This window comes from Cynara cardunculus, assembly GCF_001531365.2.
Source record: "Cynara cardunculus var. scolymus isolate 2C chromosome LG 11, CcrdV1, whole genome shotgun sequence".
Lineage (NCBI taxonomy): Eukaryota > Viridiplantae > Streptophyta > Magnoliopsida > Asterales > Asteraceae > Cynara > Cynara cardunculus.
The window spans coordinates 15,825,474-15,834,602 of record NC_037538.1 but is presented as its reverse complement, the minus strand read 5'-3'; positions in this window follow the sequence as shown (position 1 = coordinate 15,834,602).

Genomic DNA, 9,129 nt, shown 5'->3' with positions numbered 1-9,129 from the left:
TCCTATATATATATATATATATATATATATATATATATATATATATATATTCTAAGGACATGTGTGGATGTAAGTTTTAAAGTGATTATTTATACTGTCAAGAAATATAATTAAAAAACAGTCAATTAATGTTAAACTTTGTTCACAGTTCACTGCCTTCTTTCCAGAACTCTAGTTTAGCTCGAGTCTCCTCCTCTGATTATAAGGTAAATTCTGAGCTGGAACAGAAGTTAAATAATACTATATTTATCTTCAAAAATAATTTTGTTGCAGTAAAAGTTTCTTATTCACTTTTCAAAAATCTAATTATGTAGACAATAAAAAAAAAAACTAAAAAAAACCATATTTTGCCAAAATCAAGTACATTTTACTCGAGTTAACCAAAACAAGATGGGGTTCAAAAGGTAAATCTTGAAAATAGAGGGTATAAGTTGAAACATTATTAAACTTTTTGATTCCCAAAGATTCAAATTTCAATTTACATTCGTCTGTGAAACCCCTATTGCCTTCCACTTTTCTGAATCTCATCGATACTACGATCGAAAATCGTTGGATCGCGTTGCCATTCTGTTTTCCCAATCAAAATCGTTAAGGTACAATCTCTCTGCTTCTGCTTATATATGATCATGGTCGCCAATCACCATGTGTATACTTGACATATATACGTATATTCCATAAATTCATTGATATCAACAGATCTTGCTTTCAAGACACCGTAACCATGATCAATAACAATCCTAAGTTGGGTATTTACATGTTTGCATTTTTTCTTCTTTAGTTGAAGCATTTCGCTGTCGAAAATTTGCTAACCAATACCTCGTGTAATGATATGGATCCAAAAATCCATGAGAATTGGCATATGCAACATCGCAAAGATAGTATTTAATCTAAAAAAGTGAAAATGAGTTGTATAATATACAAATCAAAAATTAAAATATGAACTGAGTTAAAGGCAACTTCCCTATGTGATGTACTCTGGAATCTTGCAATATACCTTGCTATCCAACTCAAACAAAGGGGAATATCATATTGAAATCACGTATTCCAAACATTTTGATAGCATCGACTACCTCCACTCCCTTATAAGCAGTTTGACGACTAGTCGATGCAACTGCATGTATAAGAGTACCATCTAATGCACCCTTCATTACACACACACACACACACATACACACACACACACGTCACTCTCTAAAAATGTCAAGAATAGAACTTGCCCACAATATAAAACTCTCTAGCATTTATGAAGATTTGACATATGCGAAGTTGTATCAGAAGTTGTCAGCGCTACTATTTCTTTGTGAACTCTGGAACTCCTTGTAGAACTTTAGGGAATTAAACATGAAAATTTCTTGTAGAGTGTTGAAATCTATCTTTAATCACGCTTTAACGTTCATCATGCCGATCATTGTAAAAAAAATAACAATGTCATTTTCTCATCGACACTAACATGATTAATGTCTTTCGCTAAATTTCTTTGTTTAAAACAATAATACATTTGAGATAACCACAAGGGTGGTGCCTGATTGGTTTGAGCTTCGTTCCAAAGGTAAAAGTACCAGGAGGTTCAAATCCAAGGAGGAATAAAAATCCCCTTGTGGCCACGGAGGTTCAAATGCGGTGACTCCGGGCTATCTGCAAAACATGTGGTCGTCCTAGGATTAGTCGGCTCGTATAACGGGTTGGATATCCAGGTTAATAAAAAAAATACACTTGAGATGTTTTTTACAATCTATAATGTTTATGTTCATTCTTGACGAAGAAATTCTCTTCGTAGCTGTAACAAGAATAGAAAGGATGTGTAATAATGCTTTGACATTAAGAGGATATGCATACACCCAAAAGCTGTTAGGTGTATCCAGTACCATCACGTGAAGCATATATACAGTTATGCAATCATTTCAAACAAATAATTAGGTTAAAGATAGTAAACATTTTAGTGTCGAAGAAAGTAGTGAATGACAATGATCGGATATAGTGAACGTTATAAACGTAGATTCCAACACTATACAATATTTTTTCATGTTTGTTAGTTCTACAAGGAATAATGGAATTCGCAATGGAAATGACAGTGCCTACAACTTCTAAATCATCATAGACACTTGAGAGAAATATATCTGATAAAATTATATTCTTGACATTTTTAAAGAATGTTATGTATACAGGTGACTTATTTTTTAATCACTCAATTTGTACTAACTCAATAAACCACTCATCTAGTTTCCATCTTTGTTTTTCTTCATGAGAATCATTTAATTGAAAGGGTAAAATTGTCGTTTTCCTATTAGTTTAAAATAGTGATGGTCAAAAACCGGTCCCGGGCCAGTCCAAGATTTCTCATAACCGGTCCCAGTTCCGATCGACAAAGTTGAGCCCGGTCAAGTTTTATTGTAACCGGTAATGGGCCGCCGGTCCCGGTCCCGGTCCCAACTAGTCCCGGTCATTAAAAAATAATGTTTTTATTTTTATATTTTTAATGATATATATATATATATATTTAATACATTATAAAATTTGTAATTGGGTCATTCAAATATACTTTAAAAATGTGTTTTATTGTAATTAAAATTACATTGTCTTACAAAATATAGCGAGAAACCGATAATTGTGAACGTTTTTTTTTTTTTTGCGTTTTTTGCGAATCAAGACCTTGGTATGTAAATCCCTCATCCAAGACACTTATATATAGTATTTAGAAAGCAAAAAAAAAATACAAAAAAAGGGCCAATAAACGGCTAGTTTTTTTTTTTTATAAATAACGGCTACATTTTTTTAAAAATCGGGTCGGGCCGGGCCATAACCGGTCCCACTCCTGCGAAACACCCCAAATTCATAACCGATTCCAAATTTCGTTCCTTACCGGTCCCGGTCCTCAGGCGGTCCATGACCGGGCTGGACCGGTTTGACCATCACTAGTTTAAAATAACAAGATACATTTTATTTAATTAAATGTAGGCGGTTTCTTAAAAATCTCATTGGTTAATGTGGCGTTTCCTTAAAAATCTCAGTAGTTATTTTTATTAGGTCACTAATGAAATCTTGTGTTTATGTGATAAATCTGTATAGGTTCCTTAATGAATTTCATCACCGTCCCATGTTTCTCCAATGAACATTTTAATTGGTTCATTAATGAAATCTTTTTGTTTCCCCATTGGATCTATACATGTTCCACAATGAATGTCACACAATTGTGTTATGTTTTATCGGTGAACTTTATTATTGATTCACTAATGAATAATCATATACTAAACTTTGTTCATATGAAGCAATGTAAATTAGACATGATATCACCACTATATTCATATATGAATCATACTTCATATTTGTTCATATATGAAACACCAGCGCCCGCCACCATCTTCTTCATCCTCGAACCCTGGGTTTAAATGAAACCCAAATGTTTGACGGGGTTACAAGAGAAGCGAAGGTGAAGGAGGGAAGTAGATGGAGACGGTGAAGATCGAAAAACCTTCTTGATGAATAGGGTTTAAATAAACCCAAAACTGTTGACATGGTTACGAGAGAACGACGACGAAGGAGGGAAGGAGATGACGTGAAGATTGATAAGCGATGGAGACGTTGAAAATCTTCTATTTTGCTTCGTATATATATTCACTGAAACATCTCTCATTTCCTAAAATTACGATGAAAATCATGTTACGAATTTACCCTTGTTTTGATCGTACTCTCATACATTCAAGAAGCAGTTGATGCTATCAGAATATTCAAGAAACTTGTGGTTTCAATATGATATTTACCGTTGTTTGGGTTGGATGGTAAAGTATAGCGCATGATTCCATAGTTAAGGATGTTGCATTTAACCTAAAAATTGGTTTTCCCTTTCCACCTCAATGTATACAGTATTCTCAATTTGTATTTTGCTTTTTTGTGTAAATTGGGTTCACAAAGAGAATATGAGGTGTTAGTTAAGCTATAACATGGGCTAGAAGGTGTGGAGTGCACACTCATGTAAGCTAACTAGAACCCGGGATTTTTGGATGGTCTCGTGTAGGGAGGGTCTAAATGGCAGATGGCAGTACACGAGCCGTGCTCTTTTACACTTGAAAAGAGCACGGGTCGTGCTGTAAACAGAAGGCTGAGCATGGGCCATGCTTTTTTGGTCTTGAGAATGGCACGGGTCGTGCGTTTTTTTTATCAGAATGTTATTAGCTCTTGTGTTTAGCTCTATATAGCTAATGGTACACTAACTAGCTGATGGTTCTGTTTAGGGGTGAGCATAGGCGGGTACCCGCCCTTTTTGACAGGAACCGGAACCGGAACCGGAACCGGCGGTTCTTGAGATATTGGAACCGGAACCGGTTAGAGCGGTTCTTGAATTTTTGGAACCGGAACCGCCCGGGTACCCGCTTCCTAAAATATTAAAATTTTGTTATTTAGAAATAAAAAATAAAACATTGCCAAAACACTAAATTAAATAAACAAGAATACAAATTATACGGAATAATGGTTACAAATATTGTTTAACGATTATAAACCATAATAGACTAATAGAAAATGTTCAAAGTTTAAYKATTACATACTATAATTRTAAATGTTCAAAACTTAACGATTACATACTATGAAGTGTAGTTTAGTAGAACTAGAAAGTTGATGAAGAATGAAGATGACCACATCCTTTGAAGATGTAACATAATATACATTTGGTATTAAAAAAAATTAATTATTTTTTTATTGAAAAACACTGGGTACCCGCCGGTTCCGGTTCAGGGTACCCGGTCCCGAAACCGGTCCTGGCGGGTACCCGGCGGGTAACGGTTCCGAAAAATTGAGAATCGTTTCCGTATTTTAGGAACCGGAACCGAAACCACTAATATCGGTTCAGGTTCCGGAACCGGCGGTTCCAAGGCGGTTCCGGTTCTGCAAACGTGTACCCGGTTCCGCTGCTCACCCCTAGTTCTGTTATGCTCAGCTATAAGATGGGCCTATTGGTTTACTAGTATTTAGTTAGGTGATGGATCACTAGTGTTCAGCTAGCTGATGGTTAACTCGTGTTCAACGTAGCTAAAGGTTCACGAGTATTTGATGATGTTCATCTCGCTGAAGGATTGCCATATGTGTTTAAGTATATCCCGTTGATGATTGGCCATTAATTGGTTCTTGTCTTATCTATAACCACTCACTCATAATTTCCAGCAATCATTCCCATTTAATGGAGAGTTATTCTCGACATTAATATAAGAGCGATTATGATTCTCTAAGTTTAAAAGGAAACAATTTCTGCCAAAATCATGACCGAGAATTTGTCTCGAGTGAATTTTCGTCATGTCCAAGTTCATAGAATCACCCATTTTTTTTCTTCACTAATTTTCTGAATTTCTCCCGGCATATTATACATTTAATGTTTTCATTTTACTGATAAATACTATCTTTGCAATGCTACATACACCAATGCTCGTGGATAATTGGCTCCATACCGTACATGAGATATTGGTTAACATATTTTCGACACGAAGAAATGTTCAATCATACACATTTCCAACTTAATAATGTTATTAAACATGCCTATGGTCTCTTGGAACGAAAAAAATTCAAGATGAAGTGCAATAAGGACACTATATTTACCAATGGATAAGAAGGCGAAGGAAGTGGAGGAAAAGGATCGGGGGAGTGCTATAATAAATCTAATTTGCGTGATGAAATCGCAGATAGTCTGCTTTCTAATTCTCGACCCTGGAGAGCAACGACGAGCGTGAGGAAGGCCGAAAGTAGCGACAACTGATGTGATGGCATGATAAGGGGTGTGAGAGCAACGAGAAAAGAGGGGTATGTGGCAAAAATTCTTTGAGAAAACCTAATTGTAAAAAGGGTATGTTGGAAAAGACGAAAACTGAACGAGAAGGGGTCGTTTACCAAACGCTTACTCGGGTAAGCACTTACCAAGTCATATTACCTTACTAGATGAATATGGAATGAACCAAGAATCTTACCCAATAAGAATGAATATATACTGAGTGTGTTCGTTTTTGTTCCGTTTAGTCATTGGTTACCAGGTATAACCATATGATAAAATCAGGCAGTTACTCCTTTCTTACCAAAACAAATGTTCGCATTTCTATTTTAGTTTGTCCCAAAATAAGTGCACTTTCAAAAGTAAGTGCCTATATATTTTCCAATTATGCCCTTAATTATGATATGGAAAAACTCATTACTCCCCTATATTATTAAGGGTAACATTGTCATAGCCATTTAAAAAGTGTAATAATTATACATTTTTAAACCAGTAATTCTTTCTCTTTATAGACACTTATGTTGGGACCAGATATTTTAAACTTTCCATAAATTGCTCATTGAAGTAAAACCACAAAGAAACAAGGCAGAAAGCTTGTTATAACATAAATGGTCATATTAGGATTTTTAGGCTAAACCAATAACATCGACTGATCCAATAAGAACTTGAAATAGAAAATCTAGTGGTCTTAAAAGAGACTCGAACCGATGACCTATTAAAGTAGTTCCAAGGCCTAAGCTTTTATTTGACGGTTAAGCTGGATCCTATGTTGTTAATCACACCACTATAGCGTTGGTATAGCGGTTCACAGTCCTTGAGACAGTGTGAAATCGCCTTGCTGCTAATAGCAATGCTATTTGCTGCATTTTGACAGCAGTATTTTGTTGCAACAGTTGTGCTTGATTTTTTTTTACTTTAGTTGGGCTATTTAGTGTTGGGCTCAAATTGTTGGGCTTTTGTTAGGTTTGGGTTAAGATTTTTCAAGCTTACGACTTTTGAATTCTGAAGTTGCTTAGCAATGTTTTGAAACGATGTCGATTTTGGCGTTTAAATTTAGTTTGTTTGACTTCAGAAGTCATTTGAGATTTTGATGTGTTTCAATCCCTATTGCATCTTGGTCCTATCTGTGTATAAAACGTACCTATGGAACTGATCTCTCTACTCCTTAGGGTAGATGAAAGGTCCGCTTCAATTTTATACTTTCTAGACTCTACTTTTTATGTGGGATTTACTGTCTTTTTTGGTTTACACTAATCGCTGCCCAAAATTCATCTACTACGTATAAGGTCACTGCTGTACAGACTACTATTCATTTGACTTGTTGGAAGAGAAAGTTAGGGGGTTAATAATACATGATAGCTAGATATTGTATCTCTACAACGCTAAGTTGTAACTCATGCAACTATGCATGTGTCATATGTGAATATAATAATTTAAATATTTTAGATTTAAAAATAAAGATTTCAGTTTTAATGATTGTGTATTTTTTTAATAAAGAAAATGATAAAAAAAATATCATCTTGTATCTTATGCATGAAGTAATTATTTATATCCTTGAATTTTAAAAGTATATACTAAATGATTTTTGAACAAAAATCTTTATAATATAATATAAATAAGGGGCCGTTTACTAGGTAAGCGTTTACAGGTAAAATTTAATACTATCATTTACTTATTGGGTAAGATTTTAGTCCACCAAAATGACATCGTATGCAACAATTTACCTGATAAGCGCTTACCGTGGTAAGAGTCGTCGCCCTCACTTACCGGATAAGACTCCTGGTCGTTGTCTCGCTCTTATCAGGTAAGATTCTTGGTTTTTATCATATTCATCCGATAAGGTACGTAATATGACTTGGTAAGTGCTTACCCAGGTAAGCATTTAGTAACACAAGGTTTATTTAAATGGTTTAAATTCAATATCAATTACATTTGTTATGAAATGCATCCAAAAAATCATTTATTAGTTTCTTTTCACTTTAATTAATACCAGTAAGGGGTTGTTCGTTTACCTCTTAATTGTTCCATTAAGAGGCAACCTCTAAATTCTTAAGAGGTGAATCTTGTTTGACGAAAAAAAGTATGTTTTTTAATGGTTCTAAAACCCTCTTAATGACTTTGTATCATGGGTTTCTCTTAACCATTCAACGCCCTAATTTCATTGTAAATATTTATTAAATAATTATATTTCATTTTGCACTATATCATGAGAGCCTCTTAATCATTTTGACCACTTAATCATTTTACACCAAATTATTCAACAACTGTCAAACAACCCCTAACACATATTTATAATTACTGGTATACCCAAAACCATTTAAAGGATGACATTCACAACTACCACTAATATCCAACTCTACCTAGTAAAAAATTACTATTATGCCCCTCCCAATTAAGTTTGTACATGTGGTGCACACCACATGGATACTATTAAGATGATGTAAACACATGCATATACAAAAAGGTTCTGACAAACCTAAAGTCATACACTTCTGGATAAATATTCATCATGAATGTATAGTATATTCATAATGAATATGATCATGTTATGATCATCAATCGTACATTTAAGATGAATAAAATGTTCATATTTCTGATATCAACAATGTCGGTTCCTAATCTCTTTTAGTTGTGTGTATGTATAATGGGTCCTTAAGGAAGCTTCGTGGAAGGTTCTTTTAGTTGTGTGTATATATAATGGGTCCTTAAGGAAGCTTCGTGGAAGGTTCAATTCTTATGACAAATTTTCAAGTTTAGAGTTTTGCATGAAGACAAAGATATGTTGTATGGATGGAATATATAAACAAACAAATTGAAGTCCGACCAAGACAAACGACATGGGAGGTATATATCAACTTAACCATGCCTTAATTGATCATATAATAATATTATATCTTGGGTAACGTACTTTCAAAACTTTCATTTTAGTACCTAAGATGTAAAGTTTTAAACATTTACGTACCCGGGTAACATGTTCAAACATTAACCGGTTACCATGTTGATGTGACGAGTGATGTGGTATCCAACTCAATACTATTTGCTATTCAACCCAATTTCATCACATCACTTGCCACATCAGCATGGTAACCGGTTACTTGAGTATTTAAATGTTTAAAACTTTACATCTTAGATACCAAAATTGAAGTTTTAAAAATACGTTACTCAAAATATGAATCAAGTTAAAGTACGTTATTTTTTCATGCAATTTGCTCATTTGGTTAAGAGGAATATTAAATACGTAAACTCTCGAGAAAAATATTTATTAATTAAAACAGGTAATAATTAACTATAAATTAAATTATACAAAAATGAAATCTTGTGTTTGTTCTTGATTTTATGTTTTATCCAACAAAAATAATATTCTAAACAAATTAACTTAA